The sequence below is a fragment of the Cyprinus carpio genome, chromosome B20, assembly GCF_018340385.1.
Source record: "Cyprinus carpio isolate SPL01 chromosome B20, ASM1834038v1, whole genome shotgun sequence".
Classification (NCBI taxonomy): Eukaryota; Metazoa; Chordata; class Actinopteri; order Cypriniformes; family Cyprinidae; genus Cyprinus; species Cyprinus carpio.
In genome coordinates, this window is record NC_056616.1 from 2,395,155 (window position 1) to 2,418,255 (window position 23,101).

Genomic DNA, 23,101 nt, shown 5'->3' on the forward strand with positions numbered 1-23,101 from the left:
ACATCTGAATCAAAACTGTGGTCGTACAGTGAAGACACTCTTTCTTGTGATATTGCTGTAAGGTTATGTATAAAAATTATAGTGTGCCACAGAAAAAGGCCAATTGTCCATTTCCAAGCTGAAGTAAATGCTTAAACAATAAAATCATCCAAAATGCTTGTCATTTTAATCCTGTATAGTTTAATTTTCAATGGAGCTTGAAGTGCACTTACCATAAAAATAAACACGCAAATATAATGAATCTCAAGATGATTGGGATCTCGTGAGGGTATATGAGCCTAATCACCATTGATGCAACTCCCCATCACCTTTATGTTTAGTTTTTATTTTCAATATTTCTTTACGTTTTTTTCTGCTGTCATGTCTTGCACTTAAAATCAACATATGTATATTGTGAAGAAGAAAAAAAAACATTACAAAACAATTAAATGTAAAGTTTTCTGTAACATTTTTGAGAAGTTGCTATTTTGGCTAGCTTTTTTTAGTGGCTTGTCTTTTTTTTTTTTGCAATAACTAATTGCAATATCTAAGATTCAATGTGTCAATTATGTAAAGAATGTAATGTAATGATAATGCAAATGATGACAGTTGGAACACATATGTGTGTCTGAAATGTGTTTTAATTTTGGATGTTTTCTGTTGTGTGAAGTGTATATATGCACCAAATATACAGGTGCATCTCAAGACATTAGAATAGCGTGATTTATTTATTTATTTATTTTTGTAGCTTATTTCAAAAAGTGAAACTTTCATATATTCTAGATTCATTTCATGTAAAGTAAAAATTTTCAAAAGGTTTTGGTTGTTGTTGTTGTTTTAATTTTGATTATTAGAGCTTATAGCTCATGGAAGTCAAAAATACAGTGTCTCAAAATATTAGAATATTTCCTAAGATCAGTCAAAAAAAAAAAAAGATTTGCAAAACAGAAAAGTTTAAGTTCTTTAAAGTATCTTAATTTCTGCACTCAACATTTGGTCAGGGCTCCTTTAGTACAAACTCCAGCATCAGTGAGGTGAGGAATGGAAGCGATCCACCTGTGGCACTGCTGAGGCACTATTGAGCCTTCAGCTCGGATTCACTGTTTCTCATCTTTCTCTTGATAGATCCCATATGGGCTTCAGGTTAGGCATGTTGGCTGGCCAATCAAGCACAGTAATATCATGGTCAGCAAACCACTTGGAAGTGGTTTTGGCACTGTGGACCACTGAGGAACAGTCCAGCTCTTTTTCTCCTTAACAAAGGTAAGACGTTTCTGACGTAGTTTCTGTTTCAGAAGTGGCTTGGTAGCCCTTTTCCTGAAGATGTCTGAGCATGTGACTCTTGATGCACTGATTCCAGCTTCAGTCCACTCCCTGTGAAGCTCTCTTGAGTGTTTGAATCAGCTTTTTCTCAGTATTCTCAAGCTTGCGGTGATCCCTATTGCTTGTGCACCTTTTCCTACCCAAATTCTTCCAGTCAACTTTGCATTTAATATGCTTTGATACAGCACTCTGTGAACAGCCAGCCCTTTCAGTAATGACTTACCCTCTTTGTGGAGGGTGTCAATGATTGTTTTCTGGACCATTGCCAAGTCAGCAGTCTTCCCCATTATTGTGGTTTCAAAGAACAAGAGAAACCCATAATTTATACTGTAGGGATGGTCATTTAATTAAACTCAAATGTAAATATTCTCATATTTTGAGATGCTGGATTTTTGACTTTCATGAGCTGTAAGCTCTAATCATCAAAAGTAAAACAAACAAAAAAAACAAAAAATGAAATGTTTTACTTTACAAATCTAGTATATATGAAAGTTTCACTTTTTGAAAGAAGTTAAAAAAAACGTACAAAGTTTTCACAATATTCTATTTTTTATTTATTTATTATTATTTTTTCTTCAAATGCATCTGTACACACACACACACACACACTATACATATTAAAATCTCCTTTGTGTCTCTCCATATCACTGTATGCTGTGTATGCTCTTCTGTTTCATCCGCACCACAAGGATACACTGTTTCTACGTGCATTTAGCTTTGATTTGAAAGAAAACGTCTCAGGTTATGCATGTAACCATGGTTCCACCAAGGAACAAGATGCTGCATCAGAGGACGCTTTGGGAACGCCCTTCAGCATGACCGGCCCTGAATCATGTGTGTAATCAGTCCAATGGATGGGCGAGACGTCATAGGCAGGGGACGTCAGAGACCAGGAAGTTTGAAAGCATGTGCGGCAAAGCCGGCATTTAGCCTCTAGGAATGAAGCAAGTGCCGGCAGAGATGTCGGAAGTGTGGCACTGCGACGCAGCATCTCGTTCCTTTGAGTAACCATGGTTACATGCGTAACCTGAGACTTTCCTCTTCTGGAACTCTCTGCCTAGTGTGGAAGAGCACACCTAAAGTGAGAGAAAGAGCCAGGAGTAATCGGGGACATCCCGCGCTTAGCATAAGCTTCTTCTGGACAGAGGCCTGAGCCTCAGCACACCTCAGAGGAAACATGTAACCAGAGGGTGTCTGCCCATTGACTGGCCACCGAGAGGGGCACGGTAGGCCGCAAAGGCCGCCACGTAGACCTTCAGGGTGGAGTGGGTCAACCTTGCGGAGAGAAGGGCCTGCAGGAACTCCAGAACTGTACCAACCGTTAACTGGATCGAGCTGGTGGTCTCCGCACCAGGAGGTGAAAAGTTTCCACCTCAAGGCATACAGTTTCCTCATGGAGGGAGCTCTGGATTGGAGGATGGTCTCAGAAACCTCAGTTGAGAGACTGGAAGCTAGGAGCTGTGCCCCTGAGGGGCCACAGCCATAACTTCCAACTCAAAGTGGGGGCGTACCCTCCGCCTGTGAGAGGAGGTCCCTCCTGATGGGAATCTCCCCTGAGGAGCCTTCTATTTGGAAATCAAGTCCGAGAACCATAATCGGCCCAGCCAGAAAGGGGCTACTAATAGCAGAAGGACCCCCGTCCCGGCGCACTGCGAGAAAAGCACAATTAGCCCCCCGAGAACTGACTGCGAGAGCTCCACTCCTCATTAATGCTGCTCATTATAATATCAGGCATAATATGCTTGTGTAACTGATGCTTGTGCAACTGGCGAGCTTATCGATGCCCTCCACATCAATCTCCTCAGAGAAAGACAGGCAGAGCGTCGCGCCCTCTCACCGGGGGGAAAGTACCGCAACGCGGGCTTCCGAAACCCCAACAGCGGGCGCTGGATCTGGTGGTTAAGGAAGAAGATAGGGACTTGCCCGTCTACATTCCTTCCACCGGATTCGAAAGCGTAACCCGCGAGCACAACCACCACTCCGCCTCGGCAAAAGTGGGGCTGGCACCGCGAGAAACGCCAGTTAAGGCTACCTCCTCAAAGAGAGCCTTCTGATAGTGTAGCAAAGCGGTAACATACGCTCGCATCGCAGGTGTCAACTCCCTCCAGAGCCAATTCTGCTGCTTTACTCTCAAGCAGACAACACACAAACTGTGTGTGTCCCTACCCCATTTTTTCTTTACGGGCAGGGAAAACACACAGCCTGAACGCTGCCTGCTCTCACCCAAAACTTTTCTTGACCGAAGCTTTGACATAATGGAGCTTATCAGTGGACAAACAACACTAAATAAGACTCACAAACAGATAGCGACTGACACAAACAAAGGGCGCTTGCTGAAAGACAGAAGGCTAAATGTCGGCTTTGCCGCACGTGCTTTTAAGCTTCCTGGTCTCTGACGTCACCTGCCTATGACGTCTCACCCATCCATTGGACTGATTACACACATGATTCAGGGCCGGTCACGCTGAAGGGCATTCCCAAAGTGTCCTCCGATGCAGCTCAAGTTCCTGAAAAGGAACAGCGCATACTTGTGGCGCAGATGATACAGAAGAGCATACACAGCATACGGTGATTTGGAGAGACACAGAGGAGACTGTTGACAAAGGAATTATTGATTAAAAAGTCATGTTTTCTTTGCTTACAAAAAGTGTTCCCCTCGCTTAATATAACCCAGATTGCACGTCTGATGGCAGATGGAGTATTCTGAAGACAACTTTCATACCTTTTATGGATATTGACACTGTTATTTTCTTGGCAGTCTATGGGACATTCTCAAGCCTCCCGGTTTTCATCCAAAATATATTAAATTGTGTTCTGAAAATGAACAGAGCTTTTACGGGTTTGGAATGACATGGGGGTAAGTAATTAATGACAAAATTTTAATTTTGGGGTGGAGTATCCCTTTAATGTTTCCTGGGAAAATGTCCTTGTTATGCTTTACAAATGTGTCCCATATTGAACATAATATCCATTTGATTGTGGACATTCCAGAGGCAGCTGCTAAGCTGTGATGTGTTTGCATGAAGGAGGGTGTGAAAGACTTTATCCCTGCAACTAAACAGCAGAACTAGCACTAGCATTCAGAGAATTCGCTGTAAAGAGCACAGAGAGAGTTTGAGTGAAAGGAGAATCTTGGTTTTGTCCAGCTCGCATGTCTCCAGGAACATCTGTGTGAACAGCAGAGACTGATTTCATGAGACCAAAACGCGCTTTGATTCTGACCAACTATGCACGCTCTTTTTTTGTTGGTGTTACAAAAATAAACTTTACACAACAGAAAATCCTGTTTGATATTGCTGACATCCAGATTTAAACAATGAAATCCAGACACTCATGTCTTTGTATAAAACACTCATCTGTAATGTCTGTTTTGGGGTTTTGTTCCATGTTCTTGTTTTCATGTCTTATTTTGTAGTTTGATTTATGCTGTTTGTGTCATGCTTCCCTTGCCCTCTTGTCTTCTTCTTCTTCTTCTTTTCATTTTTTGGCAGATTGCAACCATGACTTTTAAAGGTGCATACCGCCACCTACTGTATCAGAGTCTGCCCTCTTGTCGTCTTGCTATTGGTTCCTCTTGTTCTTTGTGTCATGTTCTGATTGGTTTATTGTCTTGTCATGGGATTATCAGTTTTGTTTACTCATGGTTGTTTTTAGGCATGTGCCTTGTTCCCCATTGGTTTGTTCTTGTCATGTGTCCATCTTTGGCTGTTATAAGTAGCCATGTTTTTGCCATTGTGCCTTGTGTATTAATGTATGTACCTGCTGTTGGTGAGTCTAGTCTGTTTTAGTCAAGCCTGTTCATACCTCGGCGAGTCTGTGTATATGTTTGGATGTTTTGATTTCACTTCTGTAAATAAACTGCACTTGGGTTCTCACTACATTCGCCTTCAGTGGACATTCATTACATCTTACTATTCTATTTGAGGTATTTCAAATACCAATGTACCGCTTACTGCACAGTGAACTGCATACTAAATACCAATTGTTTTTTTTTATGCTGTACGTAAAATTTTAAATGGCATACTGTATTTGTTCTGTTAAAGCTGCACTATTATCATATTTTCAATTATTTACCTTTGAAATTGTGATTTCAGTGATTAAAGTCAGTCATCACAATTTTGTCAGTGACACAAAAGGAACTTTAAGCAGATTCACTGCTGTATTTTAATAAAGCTGTCAGTAACAACATTTTACAGTGTGTTTGTGACTCCTTCAGAAATCATTCGAATATTCTGATTTGCTACTTAAACATTTATTATTATTATTATTTATTTATTATTAATTTTGAAAATAGATGATTTTTTTATTATTAATTGAAAGAACAGTATCGTTTCTATCATGATTATTGTATTTATCATCACTTGTGTGGTAAATAAGTTTATATATATATATATATAGTATAATAATATATATATATATAATATATAATATATATAATATATATATATATATATACTGAATACTGACTCCCAGCTGTTAAATGGTATAGTGCATATTGTTACACTTGGAGTAAGACTGCAGTAATGATGCTGAAAATTTAGCTTTGATCACAGGAATAAATTAAATTTGAAAATATATTAAAATAGAAAGCAGTTATTTTAAATAGTAAAAATATTTCACAATATTACTGCTTTAGCAAATGCAACTTTCTGTATTTTGGATTAAATAAATGCAGGCTCATGTGTCATGTTGAAAATATAAAATGAACGTCACATACCTGGGCATTTCCAAAAATGTATATTTGTTTATGTGCTCTAAAGGACATACTTTTTTGAAGAGACATTGAAGAGATGGGAGTGTGTGCCTCGCTTGGTCTTAGCTGTGTTCCAGGCTCCTGAGTGGGCTGCTTATTTGCATTGGCTCTCTTTGCATACAGGTTATTATTTATCTGTAATAAAAAAGTAAGCATGCTGTTTACGCAAATAAACTGCATTATTAACATTATTGTGATGGATGCCAAAACTATTAGTAATTTATAGGAAAAAAAGAACACAATTACCACATAGCACATTTATTGTCAGTGATATTTACAGCTTACTTGATACACTTTTTGTTTTACCTCAGACGCTTGCAAACACCAATGATGGGGTATAACACATTAAAAATATTTACACCAGAGCAGATATTCATGAACAGAAGCTTAGTTACATTCTTGAAAACACAAGCATGCTTTGCATGAAGGCCTATACAATATATATAGTTATAAACATATATGGCTATATTCGTGAAAGCAGAGAATAGCCTATCACAGTAAAGTTTTTGTCTAATCATTCTTACTGATAGTAAGGGCTTGCAACATTATAACTCATATTACTTTTATATCGTGATTGCTGCTGTTTATGTTATAGAACATAAAGAAAATAAAAAATAAACATCCTGGCATCGTGAAACATTGAGATGACGTAAATGAAACTTCATAATGTTTCACCTGATTATACATTTAGTCAGGAATTATAGTTTGGAAAAATAACAACTAAAAAAATAACAACAAATAACAAAAAAAATACAAATACAATAATAATAAAAAAAAAAAACACATACTCATCTCTGCTGGGTCACTGGGGTCAAACGCGGTTTCGTTCTTCTTTCTGAGGTAATCCAAAAATCTTATTCCTCTCAGCGGTCTTATTGAGGTGAATTATGTCTTATTCCTCTCAGCGCGAAGCAAACAGTAACATTTAAAAAAAGTGAAGTACAGTCTCGCTGCTTTGTTTGCTCTGATGAGGGCGGTTACCCACGCGAGCTTCAAGATTATAATCTCAATAGCGCGTTCGGCGCGTGGGCGTGGTCGCATTAGATATAATGAAGGAAGACGTGAAAGACGGACATTGCATTGGTTTCATGTGGATTACTTTATCACAGAACCACATACTTTTTGGTAGCACTTGCTTAGTTTAAAAGTAGACATGTCAGTCTTTCTATAGATCTATCTCTCATGTATATGTGTTGAGTATTCACTGAGTAAGTTCATTTTAATGACGCGTTTCTAAATGAAGATCACCGCAGACCAAGGCTGCAGACAGCGCACCTTGTGTGTTTTCTTTATTTTATAAATGCACAAAGTTTTGTTGTTATTATGTGTGGATACAAATAAAAGTAAACCCTTTACAGATTCGATTGATGTATTGCTCTTATCTGTACGATCAAAACTGAAAGTGTAATTTAAGTTCTTTTCGGGGTTATCAGGAGAAAATGCTGCAACACGTGTATACGCGGGCATCGACTCCAGAGGGTTAAGCAGCATGATGAATAAAACTCGGAATCAACTTGTGAATAGATTAGATACTATATTTTCCTGAATATAAGCCTGAATATAATTTTTTATCATATGAACATGTGACTAATATTCCAAAGAAGCTAATGCAAGTAACATCAAGCACACAAAATGTGTAAAGTTTGTGGTGTGGTTTTATTAAATGCTGCTGTAATTTATGTTTGTTTTATACTTATTTTTCATTCCTGTTCTGTTCTGAATACCAACAACAACATAAATAAGGATTTATCACATTTATATTGTTTATTATGTCTATATTTTACATTATTTCTCAATGTAATAATAAAATATGATGTACATACTGACTTACCTGTTTTTTTGTGTTTTTTTTTTTTTTTTACAGTAGAAAAACAGAAAATACAGTAATCAGTTATTTCAGTTCAGCACAAGCTTGTGAGTTCTGCAGTCTTGCAAAAACTCTTGTTTCCATTACAGATTTGCACAAAACTTTTCTGATATTTTATAAACATTGATAAACTATTGTGAAATGGCATAGTTTCCATTAACCCGATGCTATTGTCACAATTCACAGGAGAGGAACGAGGAGTCGCTGGAGTAACACGAATAATAGTCTTCAATAATCCACAGGAAACAGAGAACCAGGAGGACATACAACAAGTATAACCGACAAACGCAAACTGAAAGGACAGGGGCTTTGAACACAGGATAATCGGGAAGTAACAGGTGCAATGAATGACTAATTAAAGGGAACACGGCACACCTGGAGGAGGGAAAACACAACACAATGAGTCCAGGAGTGTGTCAGTTATGTGACTAAAACTTAATTTAACGTCATATGGCGACAGATGTTGGTAGGTTTAAATATATCGCAGCCACCACACTAGCTATTATTTGTAATCGAAGGAGAAGTACTGCATGCGTGTATCTTTAGAAAAGCAGTGCAAATAGCTGCTTCTGGGATGCTTACATACCGCGGCGCAGCTGGTATAAACACAAGCATTGACTAGAGTGGCCATGTCGGAACCGTAATGCACCACAGACGTGAGCTTTGTAAATAAGGGGTTATCCATCCAAGCATTAATGGCAAGGAAAGCCCACATATAAGGTGTTTCTTGGAGGTTGTAGTGCATTAAAAATGATCATGTGAATTTTTCGCATGCCAGGTGACCTGTAAATGCCCAAAAAACTTTTGCCATTGCAGTTTTGCGATTATATTCCTTTTTTTGAATTGCCTGAAAAACCATTTCATGTGAGCATAAAAACTTTTGCAATATATGGAAGTTTTGCTAAATTTACGTTTCCATTAGGCGCATTTTCAATTTGCAATTTTAATTTGCACAATTTGAAGGGTAATGTAAACTTAGCGTATGAAGCTGTTTACACTGCACTGTATACTTACAGTACATATCAATTAAGATCTAGTGATGTACTACTTTTTAAGGTACCAAGAATGAGGACAGAAGCAGGAAAAAGGGTTCTGTCTTACTATGGTCCTTCGTCCTGGAATGAACTTCAGTCTAGACTTAAGATTGGTGCGCTAATTTCCTTAGCTGCTTTTAAAAAAAGAATATCTGATATGCGGACGGACATGTGTAACTGTGTTTAATTAATGTGGGGTGGATATTGACTTCTAGCCCCTATTTAATTTGTTTACATATTTTTAAACTCATTGCATCTTCACATGCAAATATTCTGTAAATTTTGTGTAAATCTGCTTTGTATTTTATATTGTAATTTATTGTCTTGCAACTTATGATTGAACGTGTTATACAGGATTCCCTTGTAAAAGAGACCGTGTCTCAATGGGACTTTTCCTGTTTAAATAAAGGTTATATATATACTGCACTGTGAATCTTATTTACATTACATTTACACTTTGTTGGTTACAGTGAGAAGATTCGAGAAAGCATACTCAGTCAGTCAGATCACAATGAAAAAAAAAAAACAGTTTTGAGTAGATTTATTTTCATAGTGATTCAATGAAACGCATCTGATTGACTGCTGTGTTCATGTGCTTAACGCTGCAAAAATATATTGTAAATTGTAACCTTTGATGCAAGAGTAGTAAATATAAAGATAATGCTGTAATCTGCACTTTTTCACGACTCAAATTGCTGTTGTTTTATAATTTATTGGGCAGCCCCAGCCCCAGATGTTTACAGTTCTGAGTCATGTTGTTATGAACAATAAACTACCAAAACCCAAATTCTTACTCAAGAGGATTGGAATGTGAGCTCCATATTATCTATATATGAATGCTGGAAATGATGAGAAAGTGGATTCTAAGAGAGTTTTAATTGCATAAACGAGGACGAGCAAAGCAGCTCTCACAAAGCAGGATCAGCTTTCATAATACAACTGTTGCTGTGCTATTTTGATGAAGGCTGTGTTTGATGAAACAGACATTGCATTTGATTTCATGCAACTTTAAAGTCTCTTGTTACTGATATGATTCTTTTCCAAAACAATTTGTTCTAATAAGACTTCCCTATGATTCATTTCGGCAAAAACTGATTTAACTCAGAGTTCGGCTGTCAGTAGGATACTGAGCTGAATTTTTCTCTGTAAGCAGTAGGTTGCAAAATCAGTGTGAAACAGGAACATAGTTTTTTTTTTCCTCTCCCTTATTTACTTTTAACAAATAAATAAATGAGAAATGTTTCCAGTGTAACTTTAATATAAGGATGATAGTGCTTAATGACAGGATGATAGTATATAGGAGATAATGATTATCTTGTAAATGATGAGCTCCTTGAAGAAGGACTGGTGACAGGGAGAGGATGCACACAAACAATACTGCAAACAAACAGCATGTTGCAACAAAACTAGATGACACCCTTTTAAATCAATGAGATGCTCTAAGCTGCAAGAAGTGCTGCTGGAAGCTAATTAAACACTGACCATTCAAAATACATCCTTTTGCTTTGATGCTCAAATATATATCTGTACATTCTGATTAAAGACTTTTTTTATCACCATAAACAAAAATGGCAGATTGCATAGTGTACATCTGGGGAGATGAATTGATTGGAAAGCTATGTGAAAACACTGTTGGTGTTGAAGCGATCATCTGTCTTGGTTACAGCTAACATTGTGTGTGTGCTGTGTGCGCAGGTCTCTTCCCAGCTGTGCTGAACCTGGCCTCCATGGCAGAGATCAAGACCAATGCCACATGTGGAGAAATGGGACCAGAAATGTACTGCAAATTAGTGGAGCATGTACCAGGACAGCCTGTGAAAAACCCTCAGTGTCGGACCTGCAACCTGAAGAGTGATTATGCTAACGGTACAGGACACACACACACACACACACACACACACTGGCTCTCAAGCTGTGTATAATCCATTTGAGATGCCCTAATCAAAGACTGTTTCTGCTCAGAAATCACTGCAATCCAAAATCACAGTAACACTGGCACAGTCACGCATGTAACGCACATGTACACTGGATTCCCCACTTCACAGGCCTCATAGAGTAGAAAGTGTTGTTGTTGTTGTTTATTATAATTATTATAATTATTATTATTATTATTTTATTTGATTCATCAACAAAACTTCTTTTAAAACTTTAAAAAATCTACAATCTCTCTCTATTCTCTACAATCTCTAAACCACTGTATTTAGCAATTAAGACCAAAAACAGCTAGAAACTGTTCATATTTATATTTTAAATGTAAGCCTAAATTCATTTATAATAAGTAGGCATGGTAACACTGAACCTTTTTTCCCCTATTATAATAGCTTTACCTTATTACTGTGCTTCTTTAATTGCTTTTTTAAAGATTGCTGAAAGGTGAAACTTGAATTTGTGAATATTGTGTTTGATCCCATACCAATACTTTTTAAATTAATGAATATGTGTACTGAGGGAAATTCTGCTTTGCAATTTTTTCAAAGAACTCTTATGTTCGATATACGTTTGGTATTATATGTATGACAAACAATCACTGTGCTCCTTACTGCCATCATTATCGTCACACATAAAATCTGGCATCCACACCATCACACATTATAAGGATGACTGTAGTTATTATAACCTAAAATAAATAAATATTCTCACACATGTCATTTAGTCATAGTTCACCTCAAAATCAAAAGAAAGAAAAAAGTCATGCAGAATTTTCATTATCGTAATGTGAAAAAGTAATGATGTATTATTAGAACTGTATACATCATTGTTCTTTATACAAATTTGATTAAAAATGTCATTGTGTCCAGCGGATTTTCCTGACTGTATTACAGTAATGCAAATTATCGTCATTAAGATGAATGAGAATTACAAACAACATTACTTTGCCATAATGTGAGTAAGTAATGACTGAATTGTCATTTTTGGGTCAACTACTTCTTTAATGGGCTGTAGATATGCTTCATTGTCTTGGATTTGGTTTCAGGGTGAAACATTAGCCAGGCACCTTCATCAGACCGTTTTTTTTAGGGGCCGTTTTTTTGTGGGCTCTGATGTGTACAAGCTCTTAATAAAACATGCGTGGAGTCGCTGGTGCTGTCATCCACACGCTTCCGTCAGTAATGAGTTCGGCGCTCTTCAAACACACGCTGCTGCGCCCCAGAGTCACCCACACACCCAGCCAGAGAGTGATTAATATAACATGTAATTAGAGAAAATTGGAGAAAGAGAGAGAGAGATGTGACTTAACCAGCGGGGGAGTTCTTTTAAATGAAACCTAGATCTCACTCATGAATTAGAAAAGAATATATGCAGTCAAATACATGATTAAGTGGACAACTTTAATCATCGTTGCCTGATTAAGAATCTGGCTGTAAAGAAAGATTGGGGTTTGTCTCATATAGCTGGCTTTCCACAGGCTCTGCTCCGAGATAAACGTCAGTATTTCAGCGCTTATAAAACTCATCCCTCATTAGAGCAGATGGCTTTATTTCAAAAGACACCTCAGCAGGTGATTTTATTCAGCTCACTGAGGTAAAAGCTGGCGGAGACATGTTATTAGTAGCGCTGTGTCCTGTCGTGGTTTAATATGAGGTGTTTCGGAGCTCCTCTAAAGGCCTAGTGCCATGAGGAATCAGATCTCACTCGATCTCTTCAGATAAAAGAGATACAAATCTTCCTCAGCAGTCTAAAAACACCAACTATTTAAACTAAATTAAATTCAAATATATGAGTATTGAATATACACCCAGAGCTCTTGGGCAGGTTTAGGTTTTATTTCAGTCAGTTAATAGGACTGATTAAATCTTTACTGATTTTTATGAAGTAAGAATATCTTTGATATAGTTAGTAAAATTCAAGATGAGCAGCATCGCTTTACTTCATTATCCGGAAATATATTATTACATATTTAACTATTAATTGTTATTTACAGTAATATTTTAATTATTAATTAAATATTAGACAAATCTGTGAGTCTCAGATATGATCATCAGACTTTTGAGTGTTTTTTTTTTTTTTGAGAAACATCATTATATTCATTGCATGATATGTTTTGATTATTTAAATATCATCTTACTGAGACATATTATTTGAGATATAGAGTGACTGATGACTGATATTTAGGTCCTTTTATGTCAGTATCTGCTCAACTGTTATAAAGATCTCATAGATTTACATTACAAGCATCAGAATTTCATTATATACAGTAAATGTCAGCATCTGCAGCAAACTGCATATTTTTGCTCAGTTTGAGTCTGGATAAAATTTAGCTGTTTGTAAAAGCCTGATGGATCAAATATGTGACCCTGGACCACAAAAACAGTCTTAAGTGTCAATATTTAAAAAAAAAAATATTTATTGAGATTTATACATCATCGGTAAGCTTTCCATTGATGTATGGTTTGTTAGGATAGGACGATATTTGGTTGCGATACAACTATTTGAAAATCTGGAATCTGAGGGTGCAAAAATAAACAAACAACAACAACAAAAAAATAATCGATATATTGAGAAAATCACCTTTAAAGTTGTCAAAATGAAGTCCTTAGCAATGCATATAACTTATCAAAAATTAAGTTTCAATATATTTATGATAGAAAATTTACAAAATATCTTCATGGAACATGATCTTTACTTAAAATCCTAATGATTTTTGGCATTAAAGAAAAATTGATAATTTTGACCCATACAATGTATTTTTGGCTATTGCTACAAATATACCCCAGAGACTTAAGACTGCTTTTGTGCTGCAGGGTCACATTTAATAATCACAGAAAAAAAAAAAAAAAAACATATGCAAACCAATTTTAGATTAAATTCGAATAAGGTTTAGTAAACTTTTTGATTTCAAAAGATTAGATGTTTTAGTTTCAATTTACAAGGTTAGAGCTCACAGTAAGGTAGGTTTTCACATCTCGATCACATCCACTTTTCTGACTGGTCTTCACTGCCCTATAAAGCCCCTGAGCAGAGATGAATGTGCTGTGGTCTCTCACCAGTGTGTTTTTCGTGTGTGTAGAGCGACATCCCATCGAGTACGCCATCGACGGCACTAACAGATGGTGGCAGAGCCCGAGCATCATGAACGGGATGGACTTCCATTACGTCACTGTGACTCTGGACCTGCAGCAGGTAAACCACAAAACATCAAACAACAACTGCATCATTATTCACAGCCAATCAGAATCCAGCTTGTGCTTTTGTAAAGCTCTAGCCCTTGCTTACAGCCATTTACGGTTAAAATACAGACATAAACAAATTCCTTTTGTTGCAAGCCTCTACATTAAGAAAGATAACTAAATTATTCTAAGCATGCATACTTATTCTAAGTATGTGCTGTCACTTTAAAGGCAGATGGATTCTGATTCGCTGTCAGTTTTTTTATGGTTCATCAGCTAGAAAATATTGTTCTGAAAAAGTGATTTCAGCAGTCATTCCTTTATATTTATAGTTAGCATTATATTTATTATCTATGGTGTGAACGGATGTTTAAAATTTGACAGGTTTACTGCAAATTAAACAATGTAGCATTGTTTTAAGAATTGTACTAGGTGCTCTTTTCTATGCAGTTACAATGAATGGGAACTAGAGGCTTCAAGGTTCAATAAAGGCTGTAAAAGCATAATAAACTATCATAAAAATAGTCTGTACAAATGCACTATAGAAACTGCAGGACTCAACAGTGCAAGTGTTTCACTTTCATTTGCTCCTAAAATTAAATGACTGCACACTGTAAAATATATTTAGGAGCACAGGTTCGAATAAAACAAAACCTGTAGGTTCTTAACATGTTAAATATTCTTAAATATGTTAAATTGTGTGTGTACGATATATATATATATATATATATTTATATATATAAATGTATATGTGTGTATATATATATATATATTATATATATATATATATATATATAACATATATATACTATATATGTATATGTATGGTATATAATATATATATTATATATATATATATATATATATATATATATATATATATACATATATAAAATGTATATGTATTTAATGTATATATTAGATCATTTATAATCATTTTAAGAGGATTTTAAATTTGGGGACGGAAAAGTAGGAATCATGATATGATTATTAAACTTGAAATGACTATAATTTTATTAAATAAATATGACTCAAAGCTGACTCGGCACTGGCTCGTGGTTTCGAGCACTTCACAATCAATGAATACTGAATATTTATGACATTGGCTTATAATCACCTGTTGATGAAATATGACAGTGTTTATGGTCTTTGCATTGTAATATGTTTTAGATGCTTGTAAGATTGCATATTAAATGAGCAGCCAGCAATAGTAAAGCATAGACATTTCAAAATATGTCCCAGAGTATTTATGATAGTTACTTCATTAGTAAATACAGCTTAAAGAAAAATACATAAATAAATACCTAATGTTCGTTTTGTATTCTAATGAATAAATTATTATATAAGAAAAACACATTATTTGATCAAGTTTCATTGTGCCTCTAAAGGTTTTTTTTTTTTTTTTTTTTGCACTCCTCAAATCCGCTTAGGAGCACTTGAGCTAAAAACAAGTATTATTTTATACTCTTTTATTTTGAATGCTTATCAGGTATGAAATTGTCTCCTGCTCTGTCATGAGAAGCTGCAGTCTTGAAATTCCTCTGCAGAAAAGCCTCTCTCTCCACTCGCTCCGTCCCTCTGCTGCTCTTCTCCCACTCGCGTGTGTGCAGGTTAGCTCTGGCTGAACAGTGAAAAGCAGTGGAGTTGAATGAGTGTGCAGTTGTGTGTGGGCAGAATGCTCCCATCAGCCCTTATTAGATGATGATCTGAGGTCAGTGCTGAGCAGGAAATTACACAAACACCTACAGACACACAATTAATGCAGTCAACAGATGACACCGGGGTGCAGGGCGGTCAGAATGAAAAGTGACATGCAAATTAATAAATGAGAGGCAAAACGATAACAACAATAGAAGCGATGGGAACTACAGCATACAGAGAATGATGAAATGAAGTTAACTGCTGAGAAAAAAGACATTGGTTGCATGTTTCTGTGGTATTGATGTTAGAAAGGATCATAGATGCATCCTGCACACACGTACATGTTTTTATTGCACAGTTTACAGTGTGCAAATTCAGATTTAGCCCAAAAAGCTGCACAATGTGTTTTGTGTTGGCTTGGGCCCACATGGGATCTGCACAGGTTTTTCTAAAATATATTTCAAGACTACTCCTAAACAGATTTGGTAAAATGTTTTGAAAGCATTATCAGATTAGTTAAGTTTGTGGTCAGTAAGATTTTTTTATTTAATTCTCTATTTTTTTTTTTTTTTAAAGAAATTATTACTTTTATTACACACAAATGCAATAAGTTGATCAAAAGTGACAGTTAAGACATTTTTTAGTGTTGCAAAGTTTATTCTATTTCAAATAAATGCTGTTCTTTTGAATTTTTTTATTTATCAAATTGTTACTGAAAAATAGAATGCATCACCATTTCCACAAAAATATCGGCAGCACAACTGTTTTCAATATTGATAATCATCAGATATGTTTCTTGAGCAGTAAATCAGTATATTAGAATGATTTCTTGAAGATCATGTGACACTGAAGACTGGAGTAATGATGCTGAAAATACAGCTGCGCATCACAGAAATAAATTAAATTACAACATATACACAAATATAAAACAACCATAAGAAACTCAAATATTTTACAATTTTACTTTTCTCTGTATTTTTGATCAAATAAATGCAGCCTTGGTGAACATAAGAGAGAGAGAGAAAAAAAAAACTTATAAAATCATAATTATTCCAAGCTTTTGAAAGGCACAAATAAATGTGCACGAATGTTTGCAGAACTTTGTGACTGATGAGGCTTGACAGCCCCAATTCTCAGTCATTTTCATTAAATTCACCTAAAAATGGTCAAGAAGGACAGTCATACTCCATTTTGAATGGCATGATGGTAATAAATAAAGACAAAATATTCATTTGTAGGTGAACTATCCCTTTAATTCCTGCTTTGTTCCTCTGTGCCTTACCTGAAGTGAAGAATATGACAATGAGTGCAGCAGGGTGCATTAACGGAGGAGACAGAGAGCAAGAGAGAGGGGTGGAGGCAAGATAGAAGACAAATGAGTGTGACAGGGTTTGAGTATTCATTAGAGAGGCTGTAGAGGACATTTAGAGTTAATAAATCAGACGAGAGGGTGTGTAATTACTGACGGCAATCACACATACAGCATCGAGCCATGACTGCCATCTCACCATCACTCACTCCCTGACAACCTGTCGCCGCAATGACAAACGTGCGCCAACACATTACAGGCATGCTGAGCACTAGAGCAAAACCCGTCTCAACTGAGGAAATTGATTCAATTGAATTAAGCGGTTATTTATAAACAGCAGGCTGATATGCACACACTGTTCACAATCCTTCATGTGTTATATGTTTTAGATGGCTAAAAGGCCTCCTTCAGTGACTGCTGCTGGGTGTTGATGATGTTTAGCGTTAGTCTTAAAGGAAAGGTTCTCCCAAAAATGAAAATTTACTGAAAATGTTCTGATCCTCAGGCCATCCAAGATGTAGATGAGTTTGTTTCTTCATCAGACTTGGAAAAATGTAGCATTGCATTACTGTCTCAGCAATGGATGCTCTGCAGTGAATGGGTGCCGTCAGAATGAGAGTCCAAACAGCTGATAAAAACATCACAATAATCCACAGCACTCCAGTCCATCAGTTAATGTGTTAAGAAGGCAAAAGCTTCACAAGACAACGAAGATGGACTTTTTTCTTTAGAAGAAGTGTTATTATTCAATTCAAGTTTTCAATTCAGGTTTATTTGTATAGCGCTTTTTACGATATTTAGTAGTTTAGTAGTACAATATTTAGTAGTAGCTTATCAGTGATGACTGTCAGTTCATGTGCATATGGCAGAAATGTCAAAAAGAAATGACAAACAAACAGACGATTAACACTATTAACAGCAATTATGCAATCAAACTTATAGCAAAATGTGGTAGTTCTGTATGTTGTCTCTGGTTTAGCATCATCTGAGGTCCTCTGAGGGGTTGCATCATCTCTTCTCAGGTGTTCCTGATCCAGACGCGAGCTTGTGTAAATCCTAGTTACCACGGGATGTAAATCCCAGCAGAAACAGAGAAACAAATAGAGACATAATTAGTGTAGCTGCTGTTCCAGCCAAGTAAAATTAATAAGTTTAACCCAAGCTAAAGAATAATAATGAGCATTTGATCAGATATAACTAATATAATATCTAGATTTAAACAGAAAAAAGTATTATGAAGTATGGACTCGGAATTTAGCCAGAAGCAATAGTTTAAAAAGGAAAACATTTTAATGCTGGATTTGTTTCAGCTTTTGTCTACACAAGACGTTAACTGATGGACTGGAGTGCTGTGGATTATTGTGATGTTTTTATCAGCTGTTTGGACTCTCATTCTGATGGCACCCATTCACTGCAGAGGATCCATTGATGAGACACTGATGCAATGCTATAGATATATATATATATATATATATATATATATACACATATATATATATATATCTCCAAATCTGATGAAGAAACAAACTCATCTAATGTTAATACCTGATGGTCAGCAAGTTTTCAGCCAGTGTTCATTTTTGGGTGAATTACTCCTTTATGTTAAGATACAAATTAGGTGTTTGTTGGTGTTAAGATGATCAAATACTTCAGTTGTCCATTTGCTCCTATGTTTTGCACACAATGCACATACATTTCATTAGAAGCAGAGTCTGCATGACTGTGCTTGTGCAAGTTTTTCACGTTTTCTAGCCTTGCACATATGTGCATGCTATTTTTCAGGTTCCAGCAGTCTAATGATTGTGCATATGATTCATTATAGGAAAGTGTGTGTGTGTGTGTGTGTGTGTGTGTGTGTGTGTGTGTGTGTGTGTGTGTGATGTTCCAGTCTCTGCAGATGTTCACCTGACCTCAGTACTATTTTGAAATGTGACTAATCCCACTAAAGCCATCCACACAGCCATTTTATGCGCATGTTACAGAAAATCACACTGTTCATTGAAAACTCCAGTTCATCTGTATGTGATGTGCATGTCTGCGCGAGGCATTGCAAATCAAAATAATGATTTGAAAATTGCCAGTAAATAAAATAATATATGTTTAGAAAAGGCTGTTTACAGAAGCATTTGCCTGTGAATCATTAAAACATTTCCTGGATTAAATTCCCAAAGTTAAAGGAACAAATGGTGAAAATAAAATCCGCAAGTTAAACAAATGCTGACATGGAAAAAGAATACAAAACAATATCCAGATGTTTGGATGTCTCATTTGGTTCAATTACCAGGAAGTGGAAATCAAACCACCTACACTGCTTAGAAATCACATTCACCCAGAATTCTCTACGATAAGATTTGAGAGAAAAGCCACAGAGAAGCCAACGATCACTACAGAGCAAATACAGAGTTTAGCAGCTGAAGGTGGCCAGTAGAGCTCTGCATAAAACATGCCATTACTCAGAATCAACCATATAAAAGCAGAAGGCATGATAGTGACTATCCCAGTGTGGTTAGATGTGGCTAGACAGACACTGATGTACAAATGCCAAAAAAGCTGACATGCCAAGTTATATGCTACTCAATTTAAAGCAGTTAAACTAAAGTCAACGGTATTCAGGTAAGAAAAAACAGTTTTAGTTAGTAGCTCAGTGCTCATACCTCAAAAAACACTGTCTCTACACAACAGTATGCTAGTGCTGACATTGTGCTGGAGGACTGACAATAGAGGGAAGAATGAATGAGAGAAATACTGCATGAGAACAAACAGGTGGATGTCCCATAATGACCCAGACAAACATCTGATCTATGTCCGATTGAGAGACTATAACTATAAAATAGTTGTGCACAAGTGTCAGCTAAACTATAGCAAATGCCTGGAAGAATAAGCCAAAATAGCCTAGTACATGCATACCGAGAAAAACAGCTCAGGGACTGAATATTGCAGCATACTGTAAAATGTCATATATAAATAATTGTTTTAAGGTTCAGTGTATGAATGTAGAATGTTAATTGTTTGACAGAATAACAAACCTTTTGTTTGAATTTGGCATTTATGCATTCACTGTATTTTTACTTTATTTTAGAAATGCTACTCGAATTCCACTCCTGCTGACAGGTACGCTGGCATTGCTGGGTATTATAAATTCAGAATTACAATAAAATTCCACACTTACAAAATTTACAATCACAATTAAACACACAATATACTAATACAAATTCACCACTAAAACAACCTTGTATGAACCAACATTCAAACTAAAACTAACCATATTTAGAACTTTTAATATCCAGAGGTGGCTGAGTATTGAAAAGACCTATGACTATAGATAGTCTTAAAACAACACTGTACTGTAATGAATTTGCCTAGTATTATAATAATGTTTCTCATTTACCCAGGAAAACCATGTATGGAGGAGCTCTTTTTTGATTATCTTGCATAACATTTTTAGTGTGCTACTCTGTTTACAGGTTACCAGCCAAGATAAAATGGAATACATAAACGTGTGACTTTTAGACCTAAATAATATAGTTTTGACTTCAGCTTTGTTAAACTATACATAAAAATATCTGCATGAAACAGCAGACGAGCTGAACGAGAAGCAGATTCACTCTCTGCCAGCAGGTGGAGCTTAAAGCGTTTCCTCTGTGTCTGCTGTAAACAAAGCAGCGCTGCACTTATAAACTTTAATACAGTATGCATTACACAGAGGCAAGATGAAAAGAAAAAATACCATCTAAACTCTTCTAAAGACAGTAAGTTCTCCTCAGACATGGATTCATATAAACTCCTACCCCTAAATGAATCGCGATTTGTTTAGCATCTCAACTGATTTGATTCGTCACATATTTGAATCAATTTTCAACCAGCTCGCGGTTAATCCTTACATCCCTACTTGTGTTCTATCAACATCCTTGTCTGAAACCTGTCAAGCAGAATTACCAGCATAAAAAACCAAGTTATAATCACAAACAGCTTGCATGTCATTTATGTATGATAAGAACAAAAGGGGGTCTAAGACATTTCCCTGAGGAACTCCATTATTAATAATTGTTTCCTCAGAAAGAATACCATCAATTTCTACCCTCTGAACTATCCAATTTAAATAAGAGTTCAACCAGGCTATCACCATACTCTATTAACCCATGACACTTAATTTATCTAACAGTATTGAATGAATCACTTGGAGATCCAAGAGTACCCCACCACACATTCTGCCTTTATTAATCTGCTTCCTTATAAAATCTATCTTCGTGTCAGATGGTACTATATGGCACACCCTTTTTTAAAGAAAGATTAAAAATAAATGTGACAGTTGGAACTATAATATCTGCAGCATATCTTAAAAATCTAGCTGCAATACCATCCAGCCCAGCAGACTTAGACAATAGATTGTAAAAATAATAATAATAATAATAATAAAAGGTGGACGACGTGTCTCTATTTCCTTTCATTGTAAAAAAAACAAACAAAGCCAAAATGTCCCAGGTATGGCTACTGTCATCCTGCACCAATGATGTCATTTAGACTCTGCACAATAGTGATCATGAGCTGGAGTCACGGTATCAAAGTCCTGCCCAAACTCACGCAGAACAATTGACAAGCACACAATCACTGGAGTTAAGGGTGGAGAGGGTGGAGTTTATGACCTATTCTGCAGCCAGACACCAGGGGAGATCAAATTGTTTGGCTTCACTTTTTTTTTTTTAAGACATGTAAGGCAAACTTGAGTTAGAAACATGAAGATCTTCTAACATCTTAGTAATTTGATCTACTGTAAATTTAGTCAAACAAGAACGAGTTTGGCAACACCACTAGTTTTGAATTAAACCTTTTACCAAAATCATTCACATAAATTCCTCTTATCCATTAAGGTATTTGCAATTAATGAATAGAATTAAATTCTTCAAATTCTATCTCTCCAACAATATCTAATCCTAATTTTAATACATTAAATTTTATTTTTTCGCCAATTGATTGGAGCATATTCAGCACTTTCCACAGACATTTAAGATCTTCCTTATTTATTCATTAAAATCTCTTTTTGTCTCCTTTATAGTGCTCTGACCTAAATGTCCAAGTGCTTTAAATTTTTCATAGTCTTCCTGATCCTTAGTTCTCATATAAATCGAAAGTGCCTTATCCCTGTTTTTTAATATTTCAAATACTTTCTGATTCATCCAAGGACTGGATCTTTGCTTATCTCTCACTTGTCTAAAGGAGCCAGTTCTATCCACTACTTTAAGTAATAAAACTTTAAAATTTACCCAAGCATAATCAAATACTGAGGTATTCAGCATGTCATCCCTTTAAACTCTCTTTAGTTGACCTTTAAATACTTGCAACTTGAAAACTTAGGAGCAGACATCCTGGTTCAGGCAAACAGACTTGTTTCTTGTTTCTAGCCTTCGGGAAGTCATCCCAGTATGGACACCATGGTGCATATGAGGTGATCTATGAACCTTGGCTGGAAATGAGGGGCACCAATTCATAGACTTTCATCGCTCAACTTTTTCTACAACTATTCTGAACACAGGGAAATTGCATGCCCTAAAATAGTCACTCTTTGTGTCGTGGTGTAATCAGCTACACTTAAATACAGTCAACTGCCCTGTTGTTACAGTGCTGGAGTTCTTGCAAGAGTATCTTTCAGCAGGGATTCTGGCTCTGCTAAAGTGGCTCTGCTGCAGAAGATCTGCAGGTCCTTTCAATAGCCTCCTCCTGCTTGGATTTTGTCCCTGGACTGGTCAAAGTTATTCTGCATGCCAGACCGGATTACATTCACAAACACCCCCAGGGGGGTCTGACTGATCAGGCAAGTGGCATAAATACTCCCAGCTTTTGTCGACATGGGTATTAAAGGGATACTCCACCCCAAAATGAATTTTTTTTTCATTAATCACTTTACCCCCATGTCGCTCCAAACCCGTAAAAGCTTTGTCCATCTTCAAAACACAATTTAAGATATTTTGGATGAAAACAGGCCCATAGACTGATTGTCCCATAGACTGCCAAGTAAAATACACTGTCAAGGTCCAGGAAAGTATGAAAAGCATCGTCAGAATAGTTCATCTGCCATCAGTGATTCAACCA

At 36.3% G+C, this 23,101-nt stretch overlaps 1 pseudogene; it reads left to right on the forward strand.

Annotated features, from left to right (window-relative positions):
- Positions 1-23,101, forward strand: part of LOC109113227 — a 186,710-nt pseudogene that overhangs the window by 70,383 nt on the left and 93,226 nt on the right.